This window comes from Rhinoderma darwinii, chromosome 3, assembly GCF_050947455.1.
Source record: "Rhinoderma darwinii isolate aRhiDar2 chromosome 3, aRhiDar2.hap1, whole genome shotgun sequence".
NCBI classification, from domain to species: domain Eukaryota; kingdom Metazoa; phylum Chordata; class Amphibia; order Anura; family Rhinodermatidae; genus Rhinoderma; species Rhinoderma darwinii.
Genome location: NC_134689.1, coordinates 292,626,061 through 292,645,266, shown reverse-complemented (window position 1 = coordinate 292,645,266; position 19,206 = coordinate 292,626,061).

Below are 19,206 nucleotides of genomic sequence, written 5' to 3'. Positions count from 1 at the left end.
TAGTAGGACGAGAAGAAGAGAGGAGCCTTGAGACTTCTTCTTCAGTTATTGGGTCAAATGCTGAGAGTGAAGAAGAGGGAGTGCGGGGGGGAAGGGGATCGATGTTACTAGGGGACTGGGAGATAATATCATGTCGGATGTTGTCAATTTTAACTTTAAAATAATTGGCCAGGTCTTCAGCACTGAGATCTGTGATTGGCGTCTGCACTTTAGGACTAAGGAGGGAGTGAAAAGTATCAAAGAGGCGTTTTGGATTATTAGATAGTGTGGAGATGAGCGTCATACAATTCTCTCCACAACGCCCACTTGGTCAGCGTCATACAATTCTCTCCACAACGCCCACTTGGTCAAAAATTAAAAACACTCCCAATTGGGCATGAAGAAAACCATTAGCATAAATCGAAAATAAAATAAAAACCACTGCTGTGATCTACATTACAGCGCCGATCAGATTATGTAGGAGGTAGGCCACTTATAATGTGGTGACAGAGCCTCTTTAAGCACAGTAAACGTGCATAAATTGACCTGCTGTGTAAATTATAATCTCACAGCATGACAATTTATGCTGCGAATTCGCTGCACACTTGTTGCAGAATTTCCTCATTGAGCTCAATGGGGAAGTCAAATTCCACAACAAATACCATTGTTTGCGGAATTTGCTGCAATTATGCTGCGTATTCACTGCAAATGCCGCAGGTTAATAATAATAAAGCCTATACTTACCTCTTGCGGTGCTGACATAGCAACGTAGCCCTGTTCTTCCAGCTTCCTCCCTGTGATGATGTTTCATCACATGTGACTCATGCAGCCAATCACAGGACGGCGCCTGGACGCAGAGCAGAGACGTGTTGCCATGACCATGTCCGGAGGGGTAAGTATAGGCCTTTTTTATTTTTCTAGTGGCTGTATTCCGCAGTGGGAAATCCGGACCAAATATATGCACCCAATTTGGTGCAAATGTTCGGCCGGATTTCCCTGTGTGTTGTGGGTCGTATACGATACAGACTTTTCTGCAGCGTATACGTCCTGTGTGAACAGCCCCACAAACATAGACAGGTAGATAGATAGTAGACAGAGAGATAAAACTTGTATATTCTCCCTGTGTTTGCATAGGCGTACTCACTCGCTTCAAAAAACATAGATTGGTTATTTGGAGTTCTATGAAATTGAACCTAATCTGAATGTTTATGAGACAAGGAAATTAGGTTGTGAGCCCCATTAGCGACAGGGAATGATCACAATCTCTGTACAGCACTGCGGAATATGTTGATGCTATATAAACAACAGGAAATATTTGGATTTAGAAGTGCATTTTGTGCTAATAAACTACTCAGGATCTGGTATAACAGCTCCATCTGCCGGTAGACTAGTAGCACTTCTCACTTCAGGAGTTCCGTCATATCTTCTATCACATATTAGTTGAAGTGAAGAAAGTGGCACAATGTTTTAAGCAGTACACAGTAGTGCTGAAGAAAATAAATTAAGTATTCGGGTCAGTTCACACTGTAAATACGGCGTTTTTTCCGCAACGGAATTCTGTGCGGAACATCTGACGCAAATACAGTAGCAGCAAAGTGGATGAGATAAAACAAATTTCATCCATACGCTGCGTAAATGCTGAGCGGAAAAAACATTAAGAAATTGACCTCCGGTGCACAATTTTGTTCCGCATTATGTCAATTGTATTTGTGTAAACGCTGCTTATTTGTTGCGGGTTTTCCCCTTTGAATTCAATGGGGAGGTAAATCAAAGAGCAGTTGTTGCGGTTTTGCAGTGGGTTTGCAGCGATTCCTCCGCAAAAAACGCAACTCAGAAAAAAAACCTCATACTTACCCAGAAGTCTGTGTTCCTCCCTCCAGCACGGCCTCCTGGGATGACGTTTCATCCCATCTGACCGCTGCATAGGCTGTAGCAGCGGTCACATGGGATGAGACATCATGCCAGAAGGCCGGCCTGGATGACATCAGAGGGCCGGCCTCCTGGGATGATGCTTCATCCCATTTGACCACCGCTACAGCCAATCGCAGGCTGCATCGGTCTGCTGCGACGAAACGTGGTGAAATGCTGGTGACAGGTTCCCTTTAAGATTCTAATCGATAATGAGGTTGGAAATGTGCATCATATTTTTGAACTCCTGGAATCCGGGCAACTGAACCATAGGTGGTTTAAGACCCTCCATATTAGAGGTTTATTCTCTAAGAATTGTGCGGATTTTAAGAGGTTGTGTGGGATTAGGGGGCCGTATCTTTCACTCTGATTTGGAATAATTATAAACAGTTTATGACAATTCCTGATTATAATTATTTGGAAAGTGTATGTATTACACTGGTGGGTCACATTTTTAAAGAATTAATCTCTTTTGATGATTTACAATCCGGGTACGGGGTAAATAAGAAATTTCTATATAGGTATTCCCAAATATGGCATATTAGCACTAAAACCGTGAACAAAAATGTATTTGGGGTTGGAAAGCACTTTGCTTTAGAATGTATTCTTAAGATGAATGCAGTTAAGACTTCACTTTCAAGTATTTATAAAATAATTATAAGTTTACATTCACGTAACACTTTTGACACAAGTCAAAGTGTTGAAATAGGGATTTAGGCCCATTAAGTCAGGAGAAATGGGTGAATATTTATAAGAAGGAAGATTTTGGTTATCGCAAACAATTAAACGGTTCAGTTTAATATTACACATTGTCTGTACTATAATCCTTTACTTTATAAAATGGGTTTAACTGAGGATGTATAATGCCATAGATGCCATTACCCAGTGGCGCAAACTTGGAAGAAAAAATTGCTCCTCTGAACGGGCGCTCAGGTTTGAATTTGAACTAGTATTTTCACAAAATCGTCAGTGTTTGATACAACGATTTTATTCAATATGCTATTAAAACAAATAAAAATTCAGTTGCTGCAACGCATTTCAACCACGCACTGTGGTCTTCATCAGGCATATAAATTTTACTAAAATACATCATCTTATATACTCTTATCATGTCATTCACTTCCAGGTTAAACTGTCAAGGTGAAGGTTCATTATGGGCGTTTCAACACACGTGCGTGTATGTTTTTTTCTCCTCACTCCTATTTGTTCTTAATTGCTGTTTCTATCATTTTCTATTTTGAACTATATACCTTCTATCAAATCATAGATATTTTTTAGGTTTTTTGTGAGAAAAGATTGATTTTTTTACCTAAAAAATATCTATGATTTGATAGAAGGTATATAGTTCAAAATAGAAAATTATAGAAACAGCAATTAAGAACAAATAGGAGTGAGAAGGAGAAAAAAACATACACGCACCTGTGTTGAAACGCCCATAATGAACCTTCACCTTGACAGTTTAACCTGGAAGTGAATGACATGATAAGAGTATATAAGATGATGTATTTTAGTAAAATTTATATGCCTGATGAAGACCACAGTGCGTGGTTGAAACGCGTTGCAGCAACTGAATTTTTATTTGTTTTAATAGCATATTGAATAAAATCGTTGTATCAAACACCGACGATTTTGTGAAAATACTAGTTCAAATTCACACCTGAGCGCCCGTTCAGAGGAGCAATTTTTTCTTCCAAGTTTTCATTACTTCAGAACCACGAGGAAACGAATTCCAGATACGAATTCATCCCATGCGGTTATGGCTCCAGAGGCAAGCACAGTGTGACCGAGTGCATACAAGCTACAAAGTCAAGTTGTGCTGGCGACATTGCAGAACTCACCAAGGTGAGCTCTATTCATAGTAACATCAATTCCAATATATATCAGAACGATATCACCTTAGAGGAGCGCCGTTTTCTCTTCTTTTTTATCTTTTTCTCAATTACCCAGTGGCGGAATTCTGGCATATGGTATGGGAATGCTCAGCTATTGATTAATACTGGTCTTTGATATTTAACCCATTCAGGACTGAGCCTGTTTTGGCCTTCAAGACGAAGCCGATTTTTCAAATCTGACATGTGTCCCTTTATGTGGTAATAACTCCGGAATGCTTTTACCTATCCAAGTGATTCTGAGACTGTTTTCTCGTAACATATTGTACTTTATGTTAGGGATAAAATTTGGTCGATAAATTAAATATTTATTTGTAAAAAACACCAAGATTTAGAGAAAATTAGCAAAAATTTGCTTTTTTCTAAATTTGAATGTATTTGCTTGTAAGACAGATAGTAATACCACACAAAATACTTACTAGTTTATATTTCCCATATGTCTACTTTATGTTTGCTTAGAACTTTAGCAGCAATTTCTCATATTTTCAAGAAAATTTCAAAAGCCTATTTTTTCAGGGACCAGTTAAGTTCTGAAGTGGCTTTGAGGGCCTTATATATTAGAAAGTCCCCATAAATCACCCCATTTTGAAAACGGCACCCCTCAAAGTATTCAAAACAGCATTCAGAAAGTGTTTTAACCCTTTAGGCATTTCACAGGAATTAAAGCAAAGTAGATGTGAAATTTACAAATTTCATTATTTTTTTTCGAAAATTCATTTGTAATACATCTTTTCTGTACCACAGAAGGTTTTACACAAGAAATGCAACTCAATATTTATTGCCCAGATTCTGCAGTTTTTAGAAATATCCCACATGTGGTCCTAGTGCGGTAATGGACTGAAACACCGGCCTCAGAAGCAAAGGAGCACCTAGTGGATTTTGGGGCCTCCTTTTTCAAGAATATATTTTAGGCACCATGTCAGGTTTGAATAGGTCTTGTGGTACCAAAACAGTAAAGACCCCCAAAAAGTGACCCCATTTTGGAAACTATACCCCTCAAGGAATTTATCGATGGGTATAGTTAGCATTTTGAACCCACAGTTTTTTGCTACATTTATTTGAATTAGTATGTGAAGATGAAAATCTACTTTTTTTGTGAAAAAACGTAGAAATTTAAATTTTTTACAAGGAATAAAAGTAGAAAAACACCCCAACATATGTAAAGCAATTTCTTCCGATTATAGTAATACCCCATATGTGGTAATAAACTGCTGTTTGGACCCACAGCAGGCCTCAGAAGAGAAGGAGCACCATTTGGATTTTGGATTTCTGATTTTTCTGGAATAGTTTTCAGTGCCGTGTCGCGTTTGCAATGCAAAGGAGAGATGAAAACAAAGGAAACCCCCCAAAAGTGACCCCTTTTTGGAAACTACACCCCTCAAGGAATTTTTCTAGGGGTAAAGTTAGCATTTTGACCCCACAGTTGTTTTGCTGAATTCATTGGACTTAGTCTGTAAAGGTAAAAATCTACTTTTTTTCTGTAAGAACTTAGAAATTTTAAATTTTTACAAGGAATAAAGGAGAAAAAGCACCCCAACATTTGTAAAACAATTTCTCCTGATTACGTAAATACCCCATATGTGGTAATAAACTGCTGTTTAGACCCACACCGGGGCTTAGAAGGGAAGGAGCGCTATTTGGCTTTTGGAGCTCAAATTTAGCTGGAATAGTTTTTGGGTGTCATGTCGAATTTGCAAAGCCACTGAGAGACCGAAACAGTGGAAGCCCCCCAAAAGTAACCCCATTAGAAACTACACCTTAAGGAATCTATCTAGGGGTATAGTGAGAATTAGGCCCCACACGTCTTTTGCAGAATTTATTAGAATTAGGCCGTCAAAATTAATATCAACATTATTTCCACTAAAATGTTGCATTTTTTTTAATTTCACAAAGGATAAAGGAGAAAATGCACCCCAACATTTGTAAAGCAATTTCTCCCGAGTACGGCTATACCTCACATGTGGTCAAAAATGTTTTTTCATTAGAAAGTAATTAACCCTTTCCGAACTGATCCATGTTTTGCTTTTTTCTTTTTCGTTTTTCCTCCCCGCTTTCCGAGAGCCACAACTTTTTTATTTTTCCGTCAATAGAGCGGTGTGAGGGCTTATTTTTTGCGGGACGAGCTGTAGTTTTTATTGGTACCATTTTTTGGTACATAAGACTTTTTGAGCACTTTTTATTACATTTTTTGGTAGAGCCAAGGTGACCAAAAAACTGCGATTTTGCAGTTTAAAATTCTTTATTTTTCACGGCGTTCACCGTGCGAGTTCAATAATGGTATATTGTAATAGCTTGGACTTTTACGGACGCAGCGATACCAATTTTGTGTATTTATTTATTTTTTTTGCATTACTTCAGAGAAAAATTTTTGAAAAGGGTTTCTTTTTGGACTTTAAATATTTGTTTCATTTTTTCCACTAATAATAACTATTTACTTTTGTTTTTACATATTTTATTAGTCCCCATAGGAGACTTGAACCAGCGATCGTTAGATCACTGGTAGAATACACTGCAATACTAATGTATTGCAGTATATTGTCATTTTTACATGCTCCTGTAACAGCGCGATCGCTGTTTCTGTCCGTTAGTCCCGGGTATCAGCTGTAATACACAGCTGAAACCCGCAGCGTATGGGGCGGGCTCAGCGCGTGAGACGCTCCATACATCACCCCCCACACCACGACATGCTATTAAGTCATGGTGCACGAAGGGTTTAATGCGCAGCTGATGGTGCAGAGTGAAAATTTAAATTTTCCACTGATGTGCCATTTTAGTGCTCTAGATGTTGTGCCCAGTTTGTGCCACAAATACCTCATAAAAAATTAACCGGGTTCTCCCGGGTATGGCGATGCCATATCGGTGGACGTAAACGGCTGTTTAGGCACGATGTAGGGCTCAGAAGGGAGGGAGCGGCATTTGGCTTTTGGAGCACAGATTTAGCTTGGCAGTTGTTCTGTTTGGGTTTGGCGTTTTGCTGGCATTTCAGTTTATAATGTGGGGGCATATGTAGGCTGGACAGAGTACATCAGGGCATAATAAGGTGGGTATAATAATGGGGTAAATAAATAATAATCTGCAGATCTGTGGCCAGTGTCGCACTGATAAATGGCGCCCAATCTTATCCGCTTTTGGAACGCTCTGCACATTTTGCATCGCCATAATCTGTTAGCCGGAACTTTTTTTTATTTTTTCACCACTGGAGCTGTGTGAGGGCTTATTTGTTGCGGGACAATCTGTAATTTTCATTGGTACCATTTTGGGGTACATGCGATTTTTTTGATCACTTTTTATTGTATATTTTGGGAGGGGTGGTGACCAAAAAATAGTGATTTTTGCATTGTTTTTCGTTAATTTTTTTTGCGGTGTTCACCGTGCGGGAAAAATAATATTATAGTTCTATAGTTGGGGTCGTTATGAACGCGGTGATACCCAATAAGTGTTCATTTTTTTCCTATAATAGACTTATTATAGAAAAAAAAGCATTTTTTGTTTATGTCACTTACAACTTTTATTTTTACACTTTTTAAAAACATTTTTATTATCTTTTTTTTACTTGTCCCACTAGGGGACACTTAGACTTGCAGCTCTGATCGCTGCTGGAATACATTACACTACCCACGTAGTGTAATGTGTTCTAACTGTCATTGTGACGTGACAGTCACACTGACAGGAAGCCTCGGAAAATCGGCCGGAGGCTGCTCCTCCGAGGCTTCCGTACATGGCAGCCCGGAGGCCATTTTCTGGCCTCTGGTTGCTGTGATAAGGATCACCAGCCCCCGCAAATGCATGTGGGGGGCTGCCGATCTGCTCTAAACCTCTTCAATGTGGCGATCGGTGACAGGCCGCTGATCGGCAACGGGAAGAGCAGGGCAGACACGTTGCACAGTTAACCGCCGCTGCGGTGTAGCGCCGCGCGGAGGTTTACTGTTAAAGCGCGGACGTAACTGCACGCCCAGGTGCGCGAATATACTGCTCACCTGGGCGCCAAGGTGCGGGAAGTGGTTAAGGCCCGGTTAACGCAGAGTTTTTTGCAAGAATCTGACGCAAAATTCCTAATTTTGATGCAGATATTTACCTGCCTGCGCTTTTTTGTCGCATTTTTCAACAGCGGGCATTGAGCACCGTGGGCGAAAAAAAGCTGCGAAAAGAAGTTTGCAAACGAGTGGCGTTGTATTTTTTTTTAAAAATAGGACATGCAGTGAGTTTCACGCAACAGACACATGTAAGAGATACACTGTGTTCCAAATTATTATGCACATTGGATTTAAGTGTTATAAACATTTAATTATTGGTTTTCAATTAAACTCATGGATGGTATTGTGTCTTAGGGCTCTTTGGATCATTGTAATCAATCTCAGACACCTGTGATAAGTGCCAGGTGTGCCCAATCAAAGGAAAACGACTTAAGAAGGACGTTCCACATTATTAACCCCTTAATGACCGGGCCATTTTGCACGTTAATGACCAAGGATTATTTTTTGTTTTTTCACGGTCGCATTCCAAGAGTCGTAACTCTTTTATTATTCCGTCGACATAGCCGTGTAAGGGCTTGTTTTTTGCGGGACGAGTTGTATTTTGTAATTGTACCATTTTTAGATGCTTATAACATATTGATTAACTTTTATTAACTTTATTTTAGGAGAGAATTGAAAATATGCAGCTATTCCAGCATTCATTTTCACGTTATAAATTTACGCCGTTTACTATGCAGCGTAAATAACATGTTAACTTTATTCGATGGGTTGGCGCGATTATGGGGATACCAAATATGTAAAGGTTTTATATGTTTTTTTCTACATTTGCACAATAAAAACCCTTTTAGAAAAAAATTACTTGTTTTTGCATCGCCACGTTCCAAGAGGCGTAACGTTTTTATTTTTCCGTCGATGTGGCCGTATGTGGGCTTGATTTTTGCGGGACAATGTGTAGTTTTTATTAGTACTATTTTGGGGTACATAGGACTTATAGATTAACTTTTATTTTATTTTTTATGGGGGGAATGGGAGAAAAGAGAGAATTTTGACGTTGTTTTTTGCGTTTTCTTTGGACGCTGTTCATCCGGCGGTTTAATTAATATGTTCATTTTATTGGTCAAGTTGTTACAAACGCGGGGATACCATATATGTGTATGTGTGATTTGTTTTGACCGTTTTACTAAATAAAACCACTTTTTGGGCCAAAAAAGTAGTTTTATTTGATTTTGACTGTAATTATTTTATTTTTTTTTCACAAACTTTATTTAACTGTTTTACATTTTTTTTTTTTAGTCCCACCAGGGGACTTCACTATGCGATGTGCCGATCGCATATATAATGCTTTGGTATACTTCGTATACCAAAGCATTATTGCCTGTCAGTGTAAAACTGACAGGCAACCTGTTAGGTCATGCCTCCGGCATCGCCTAACAGGCAGATGCTGAAGGCAGACCTGGGGGTCTTTGTTAGACCCCCGGCTGTCATGGAAACCCGACGGCGACCCGCGATTTGTTTGCGGGGGCGCCGATCGGGTGACAGAGGGAGCCCCCCCCCTCTGTCAAACACATTAAATGCCGCTGTCACTATTGACAGCGGCATTTAATGGGTTAAACTGCCGGAATCGGAGCGCGCTTCGATTCCGGCAGTTGCAGCAGGAGCCAGGCTGTGTATAACAGCCGTGCTCCTGCCGCTAATCGCGTGGGTACAGTGGCAGTACCCGCGCCATCACAGGACGGATATATCCGTCCTCCTGCGCGAACTAGCAGCTGCTGAGGACGGATATATCCGTCCTTCGGCGTTAAGGAGTTAAGCAGGCCACAGGTTTCAAGCAATATGGGAAAGAAAAAGGATCTCTCTGCTGCCGAAAAGCGTGAAATAGTGCAATACCTTGGGCAAGCTATGAAAACATTGGATATTTCAAGAAAACTTAACCCCTTAATGACCGGGCCTGAAAAGACCTTAATGACCAGCTCAATTTTTCTGTTTTTGCCTCTCTGCGTTTCAGCAGCCATAACTTTTTTATTTTTTCATTGACGTGGCTGTATGATGCCTTGTTTTATGCGAGAGAAATAGTATTTTATTTTTCCCACAGTTTGGGGGTAAAAAAAAAATTTTTTACAACGTGAATATAGGAAAAAGCGATTCTCTGAATAGTTTTTTTGGGTTCTTTTTTATTCCGTTCACGTTTCACGCTAAATAACCCATTAGATTAATTCTTCAGGTTATTACGGTCGTGTAGATACCTAATATGCGTAGGTTTTTTGTTTTTATTCAGTGTAGGGGCAATAAAATGTATTTAATGCAAAATAAAGACTCTTTTTGGGACTTTTTTTATTTATTTATTTGTTTTGTTACTTTTTTTTTTTTAAGCCCAACAAGGGATAACTTTATTTGTAACTTTATTTTTTACTTGTAATGTATTAGTATACTTCTGTACGCTAATACATTACACTGTGTCACTATGACACAGGCTGCTGATCGGGCAGCACATAGTGTGCCCGAACAGCAGGCACACGGAACAGACAGCCCTGGGGTCCTTTGTAGGTCCCCAGGGCTGACTGCAGAGGGATTCCCCAGTGTTTGATCGCATCACTGGAATCCCGGTGATGCGATCAAAGAGGGGAATTCCCTTTGATCATGCCGCGGTCACGGACCGCGGTAATCAAAGGGTTACACAGCTGGGGTCCGAATGTTTGCCGACTCCAGCTGTGTTCAGGAGGCTGCTCTAAGATCAGGAGCTGTTAGTAACAGCTCCTGCTTAGAGGATGAGCGCTCACACGAGCGCTCACCAGCCTGATCTACAGCGACGCCAAAAGACGTCTCTGTAGATTAAGCACCCGCACCGCCTGACGTCAAAAGACAGTGGGCAGTCGGGAAGGTGTTAAGCGTGATCATTGTACTGTGAAAAGATTTGTGGCTGATTCAGAGCACAGACGGGTTCATTCAGATAAAGGCATAATGAGGAAGGTTTCTGCCAGACAAATTAATAGGATTAGGAGAGCAGCTGCTAAAATGCCAGTGCCTCTGGAGTCCCGCGAACCTCAAGGTGTAGGATCCTCCAGAGGGTGGCAAGTGTGCATAAAGCTATTATTCGGCCACCCCTAAACAATGCTCACAAGCAGAAACGGTTGCAGTGGGCTCAGAAATACATGAAGACTAATTTTCAAACCGTGTTGTTTACTGATGAGTGCCGTGCAATCCTGGATGGTCCAAATGGATGGAGTAGTGGATGGTTGGTGAATGGCCACCATGTCCCAACAAGGCTGCGACGTCAGCAAGGAGGTGGCGGAGTCATGTTTTGGGCTGGAATCATGGGGAGAGAGCTGGTAGGCCCCTTTATGGTCCCTGACAGTGTGAAAGTGACCTCTGCAAAGTACGTAGAGTTTATGACTGACCACTTTCTTCCGTGATACAAAAAGAAGAACCGTGCCTTCCGTAGCAAAATTGTCTTCATGCATGACAATGCACCATCTCATGCTGCAAAGAATACCTCTGTGTCATTGGCTGCTATGGGCATAAAAGGAGAGAAACTCATGGTGTGGCCCCCATGTTCCCCTGACCTCAACCCTTTTGAGAACCTTTGGAGCATCCTCAAGCAAAATATCTGAGGGTGGGAGGCAGTTCACATCAAAACAGAAGCTCTGGGAGGCTATTCTGACATCCTGCAAAGATATTCAAGCAGAAACTGTCCAAATACGCACAAATTCAATGGATGCAAGAATTGTGAAGGTGATATCAAAGAAGGGGTCCTATGTTAACATGTAACTTGGCCTGCTAAGTTTTTTTTGATTGAAAGAGCTTTTGATTTCTGTAAATATGACCTCCTGATGCTGCAAATTCAACAAATTACCATTTTAGTTCTCATTACAACCTTTAAAATGTTTTGATCTCTGTTGTGCATAATAATGTGAACCAGTGCATTTTGAGTTTTTTACTTCTAAAAAAAATCTGTTATCATTAGGAGATTTGTTCAATTAAATTTGCATTATACTCCAACGGTTGATGGCTTGAAGATTATACTGACTGTCATTTGCATCGACTATTTAGGAAAATCAGAGAAAAATAACATTTGCATAATAATTTGGAACACGGTGTAGACATCTCAAATCAGCAATCTTTTTTTAGGCGGCGATTCTTAGTAGGCAAAGTACGCCATAACCACCACATTTTAAAAGGCGATAGTATAAAGTATGTAGGGTCAACAAAAAATACTACATTTTAGGCTGTGTTCACACTGAGTTTTTGACGAGTTTTTTGACGCGGAAACTGCGCTAAAAAAACTCCTCAAAAACCGCCCGAAAATGCCTCCCATTGCTTTCAATGGGAGTTGGACGAGTTTTTTTTACCGCGAGTAAAAAAAACACACGTCGCAGTAAAAAGAAGCGTCATGACCCATCTTGAGGCGGTTTCCGCCTCCAAAACCCCATTTCAATCAGTCAGAAAGAGGAAAAAAAAACCTCGACGAGTGTTTTGACGAGTTTTTGTCAAACCACTGTGCAAAAACCTACTGGAGCAGTTTTTGCAGGAGGAATTTTGCTCCTGCAAAAATCTCCGTGTGAACACAGCCTTATTACACCGACCATAGGATATCAAAGGACTGTGTTTGGAGACTGAAATTATTAGCTATCTCAGTTGGAAGGAGGAGGATGGAAGTCTTAGGTTGGGTTCCCACATTGTGGTGTTGTTTTTCTAACAGAATATCCGCTGCAGAAGAAAGCGCTCATACTTAGGCGAAATTCACACGAACGTGTGCGTTTTGCGCACGTTGCAGTTCCGTGTGGCATCAATCTTTGGTGCGTGGCTGTGTGTTTTTTGCGCGTATGGCCTCGTTATGACACGTGGTTTTAATGTTTAGAAAGATAAATGAAGGAGGTGGTTCTATTTCCTTCATTTCGTCAACAACAGTAGCGCGACTCACGCGCGGCACACAGAAGTGCGTCCGTGTGCCGTGCGCGATTTTCACGCACCCATTGACTTCAATGGGTGCGTGATGCGCAAAAAACGCTCAAGTATAGGACACGTCGTGAGTTTTACGCAGCGGACACACGGAATGTCTGAACGGACCCATTGACTTACATAGGTCCGTGCGACGCGCATGATTTTCACGAGCGTATCACGGACGTAAAATACGCTCGTGTAAATAAGGCCTTATTCCCTCCCTCCTTTGACGTCCGCTCCAGCCTTCTACGATGACGTTGCATGCCATGTGATGCTGCAGCCTGTGATTGAGTGCAGAGGTCACATGGGATGAAATGTCATCCGAGGAGGACAGACTGCAGGAAGAAGGAGGGCGTTCTTGGTCAGTATGATTCTTTTTAGTTTTCCAGAGCTGTGATTTTTGCGGCATAATCGCTACGATTACGCCGCAAAAGTCGCAATACTTGGTTTTCTGTTGCGGGTTTTGCATCCCCATTGAATTCAATGGGGGGAAACCCGCAACAGAAACTCAACAAAAACGCAGCATAAATTGACATGCTGCGGAATTAAGCTCCGCACCGCAGGTCAATTTGTTTTAGTTTACGCTGCGTTTTTTTTCCTCAGCGTGGGCATGAGATTTTCTAGATCCCTTGCACTTTGCTGCTACTGTAAATGCTGCAGAATTTCCGCCCAGAAATCTGTTTACGCTATGTGGGAACCCAGCCTTAAGGACCTCATGCCTGCAGAAGGGGGTGGGGGGAAGTTGGTAAGCAGGCCCGAGCCTAGAGTGCACAGCGACGCTCTGTGGTGACTAATCGCATGCCATATAATGCAGTGCGATCTCACATACAAAATTGCACAGCAAAATTACATGATTTTTACATTGTAATCCAGTAGGGGGGGACCATGTTTGGAAACAAAATCATATTGTAAAGGATCTGCCAGGCACAGCGGGGTTAACGCCCATAGGTAATCAGTCGGCACCTGAGTCTATGTCTCTGAGACTGACTCCAGCTTCCACCACTCAGGCTGGCAGGCTTAGGAGTGGGAGAGCCTATCGCAGCCTGGCCAGACTCAGCTAGCTCCCGCCCTCTGTCTATTTATACCTGCCTTTCCTGTTCCTCCTTTGCTTGTGATTCTTTCCGTGTGGTTTCCTGGCCCAGCTACAGCTCCTGACTATTTGATCCTGCTCCATACTGACCCTGGCTTACTGACTACTCTCCTGCTCTGCGTTTGGTACCTCGTACACTCCTGGTTTGACTCGACTCGTTCACCTCTCTTGTTGCTCACGGTGTTGCCGTGGGCAACTGCCCCATTTCCCTTAGCTTTGTGTACCCTTGTCTGTTTGTCTCGTGCACTTACTGAGCGTAGGGACCGCCGCCCAGTTGTACCCCGTCGCCTAGGGCGGGTCGTTGCAAGTAGGCAGGGACAGAGTGGCGGGTAGATTAGGGCTCACTTGTCCGTTTCCCTACCCCTATCATTACGCATATCTCCATATTGCCAATACCAATTGAATTAGTGCAATAATTATCTGCATGGATAATAGGCATGGAGCCCTAGCCTACAATTGTGTGAAAGAGGAAAAATAATTTGTAATGACGGGGGTGGGGAGACAGACAAGTGAGCCCTAATCTACCCACCACATTAGTCCCTGCCTACTTGCAACGACCCGCCCTAGGCGACGGGGTACAACTGGGCGACGGTCCCTACGCTCAATAAGTGCGCGACAGACAAACAGACAAGGTTACACAGAGCTAGGGGGAGAAAGGGGCAGTTGCCCACGGCAACACCGTGAGCAACAAGAGAAGTGAACAAGCCGAGTCAAACCAGGAGAGTACGAGGTGCCAAACGCAGAGCAGAAGAGTAGTAAACAAGCCGAGTCAAACCAGGAGTGTACGAGGTACCAAACGCAGAGCAGGAGAGTAGTCAGTAAGCCGGGGTCAATATGAAGCAAGGACAATGGTACAAGAAGCTGCAGCAGGGCCAGGAAACCAAACGAGAAGAATCACAAGCAAGGAGGAACAGGAAAGGCAGGTATAAATAGACAGAGGGCGGGAGCTAGCTCCGTCTGGCCAGGCTGTGATAGGTTCTCCCACTCCTAAGCCTGCCACCCTGAGTGGTGGAAGATGGAGTCAGTCTCACAGACATAGAAGCAGGTGCAGACTGATTATCTATGGGCGTTAACCCCGAAGCTGTGCCTGGCAGATCCTTTACATAATTACTCATTTTAAGGTCTTACTCACACGAGCGTGTCCGTTTTGCACACGTAAAAAATGCAATGTTTTGCGCGCGTTGCAGTTCCGTGTGACATCTGTGTACGGTGTGCATCTGCATTTTTTACGCGCGTATGTCACGCGTTTTTTACATCAGCAAAAAAAACTGAAGGTGTTTTTCTTTTTCTCATCATTTCTTTAGCAACTGTTGCGTGAATCACGCACAGCACACGGATGTGCGTCCGTGTGCTGTCCGTGATTTTACGCACCCATTGACTTCAATGTGTGCGTGATGCGCAAAAAACGCACAAGTATAGGACATGCAGTGAGTTTCACACAGCGGACACACGCTGCGTGAAAAACACAACGTCTGAATGTCCCCATTGAATTGCATAGGTCCGTGTGACGTGCGTTTTTTTAACGCGCGTAACACGGACGTGAAATACGCTCGTTTGAATAAGGCCTTAGTTACTGACTTTATTGGTCACATTGACTATATGGGTCCATCAGGGTTCCATCGTCGTTTCCGTCATTTTGAAGACACTGCGTTTTTTGCACTGATTTTGACACAGAAACCGCGGACTCAACGCCCAAAAATTTTCCACATCTCCCTTTAACAATTTCAAAAAGATGTAAAGGCGTTCCTTTTTTATGGTATTTTTTGGTCACTCACAGAATAAAAAGTGTCATGCCCTATGTTATGTTTTCCGCTTCAGAAACTTTTATTGAAATCAATGGGTTGGCGGAAAAAAAAATGCTGTTCATTCAGAGTGGTTTTGTCACGATTTTTCCATTTAGTAAATATCGAAAAAACGCCAAAAAAACAAACGCTTGCGTTTCTGTTTTTTTCTGCTCGATAAAAGGCACTGTGTGAACATACCCTAAGACTGGTGAGTGAAACATAATAAATGAATTCCCACCCAAATGTGCGTTGTTTATACAATAGTGGAAGTAGCTGTGCTGCAGCATCTATGGGTTTATACAGATGTTGCAGTAGAGACCGCAACCGCGTCAAAAAGTGCATCAAATTGTATTAAAAGCACATGTGGTTTTCAGATGCGTTATTTTTTTTGCGGTTCTAACCGCACCTCAACTGCAACGTCTGAATATACCCTATTGGTATCGTTAATCATGCGATATTTGGAACAACTGTGAAATTATGATTGTGAAAACTGACACATTATGGGTGAGTTCACACGTAGCGTAAATACTTCAGATTTTCCACAACGGATTTTGTTGCGGAAAATCCGCAGCATAATACAGTAGCAGCAGAGTGCATGAGATTTGAAGAAATCTCATCCACCCACTGCGTAAATGCTGAGAGCGGAAGAAATGCTCAGAAATTTACCTGCTGTGTGGTTTTTAATCCGCAGCATGTAAATTGTATTTGCGTAGAAAAAAACAACAATCTTAGGCCTTATTCACACAAACATGTTAAACGTCCGTGTGACAGCCGTTGAAACAACAGCCATCCCACGGACCTATATAATTCAATGTGGCCATTCACACAGCCGTTGTTTGAATGGACCGTGTGAAGGGTCCGTGAGAAAATAGGACATGTCCTATTTATTCACGCTTCACGCATACCTCCATAGACTCTCAACTATGGATGCGTTTTTCACGTCCGAGATGCGCAGCGTTCGTGTGAATCCGGCCTTATACTTACCCAGAATTCTGTGTTTCTTGTCCATGCCGGCCTACTTGGATCACAGGCATCAGCGGTCACATGGGATGAAATTTCATCCCAGGAGGCTGGGCTGCAGGACAGCGGAGGGATGTGTCGCCATGGCTACGTAAGTATGAAACTTTTTTTATATTTGCAGTTTTCCGCAGCTGACTTTCTGGCCAAAATACTAATACTGCACCACAATTTGGTGCGGTTTCTCGCCCGAAAAAAATCCCTGTGGTGCCCAGGGCGGATACACTGTGTTCTTTTATGCAGCTTATCCACCCGGTGTGAACATAGCCTATCAGAGCTGTTTTCCCTATAATTGGGACTGCTATTCTTCAGTGATAGGAGAGATATTTACAGTAAAAAAATTAACTTTTAAGGGACGAGTTAGGGCCTGGTTACATCAGCGCTGACCTCCGTTCATCTGTTCCGTTCAACCTTTCCTTCAGAGGAACAGATGAATGGAAAGCCAAATGGAGACTATCGCTTCTGTTTGCATTACCGTTGATTTCAATGGTATTTTTTTCTTTCAGTTGTGAGAAACGGAACGGAGGCAAACTAAAACCTACTGAAAGAAAAAAATACCATTGAAATCAACGGTAATGCAAACAGAAGCGATAGTCTCCATTTGACTTTCCATTCATCTGTTCCTCTGAAGGAAAGGTTGAACGGAACAGATGAACGGAGGTCAGCGCTGAGGTGAACTGGCCCTTAAAGTAAAAAAATAAAATAATAAAATAACAATATGAGCAATATTAGTGAGAAACTTTGAAAAAAAAAACCTTATAACCCCTTCAAATGCGTCTGAAACCCTAGCCCCAATAGGCTTCCTCTAGGTGATAAAACATTTTTTTAGTCTAAACTAATAATTTTTTCAATATTTGTCACACGCTAAAAACCCAATTACTCTAACCGCGCCACCAACCAGAATGTTATCGCATATCCTAGCGATCTGCCTAACATTCAGTGACGTAGCTATAAGGGTCGCAACCGCTGCAACTGCGAACGGGCCCCTAAGCCTTGCCGGCCTGCAGGGCCCCCATTGCCACACAGCACTGAATTTGCTCGTCCCGTTTCCACCTGAATCTGCATCCACGGGACCCACATTCAGTTGGATTCAATGTGCCGTGAGCGGCTCAGTGCAGGCAGACGCGATGTAGTGACATCATCGCGCCTGTCTGCTGTGAGTGACTCGTCGCAGAGTGCAGAGGAGGAGAAGGATCCTTCACCCGTTGTGGGAACGGGGATAGGTAAGTAATTATGTTTTTATTTTTCCATTAGGTACATATGGGGGCATTAAGCTGGGTATGAGTGGGGAGGGGCTCATATGGTAGCTGCTGTTGGGGTATTATACTGTATGGGACAGCTATGGGGGGCATTATACTGTCTGGGACAGCTATGGAGGGCATTATACTGTCTGGGACAGCTATGGGGGGCATTATACTGTCTGGGACAGCTATGGAGGCATTATACTGTCTGGGACAGCTATGGAGGCATTATACTGTCTGGGACAGCTATGGGGGGCATTATACTGTCTGGGACAGCTATGGAGGCATTATACTGTCTGGGACAGCTATGGAGGGCATTATACTGTGGGGGACAGCTATGGAGGGCATTATACTGTATGGGGCAGCTATGTTGGCCATTATAATGTATGGGGGCATTATGGGGCAGCTAGGGGGGGGCATTATACTGTATGGGACATTATAGTGTAGGGGGCATTATACTGTATGTAGCAGCTATGTGTGGAAATATACTGTGGGGGCAGCATACTGTGGTGGTCAGATATTGGGGGCAATATACTGTGGGGGCAGCTATGGTGAGCATTATACTGTGGTGGTCAGCTATGGGAGGCATTATACTGTATGGTGCAGCTATGGGAGGCATTATACTGTATGGGGCAGCTATGGAGGGCATTATACTGTGGGGGCAGCTATAGGGGCATTATACGGTGGGGGCATTATACTGTTGGGGGAGCTATGGGGGCATTATACTGTGGTGGTCAGCTATGGGGGGCAATATACTGTGGGGACAGCTATGGGGAGCATTATACTGTGGTGGTCAGCTATAGGGGGTATTATACTGTGGTGGTCAGCTATGGTGGCCATTATACTGTGGGGGGGCAGCTATTGGGGGCATTATAATATGTGGGGGCAGTTATAGGGGGAATTTTACTGTGTGGTGGCATAATACTGTGGGGGCAGCTATGGGGGCATTCATGGGGTCTGTCAGGCAAGGCAGCTGGACATAGGCGTGTGCAGGGATCTGGTGGTGTTGGGGAGGGGTAGGGTGGCCCAAGCTGAATTCTTGCACTAGGGCCCATGAGCCTTTAACATTACAAGATGAGCTTTATTCACATAAAAAAGGAAACCCCTTTATTCACCTGTTGTCTACGATGCATCAACTTTTATGCAAAACATGGAATTTTCTAGACACTAGTCACCAGCAGGATGTGAAGTTTTGTACTACCATCTATAAAAAAAAAACCTTAGGGAGGCAGAGAAAGCGTATTTTGCTGCGTTTTTGTCCATGGCACTCAATGGGCATGAGCGAAAAACGCAGCAAACGGCGTGCAGGCAGATGAAAATCTGCCTCAAAATTCCAAACTGAATTTTGTGTCAGAATTTTCTACCTGCAAAAAACTCTTAAGCGTC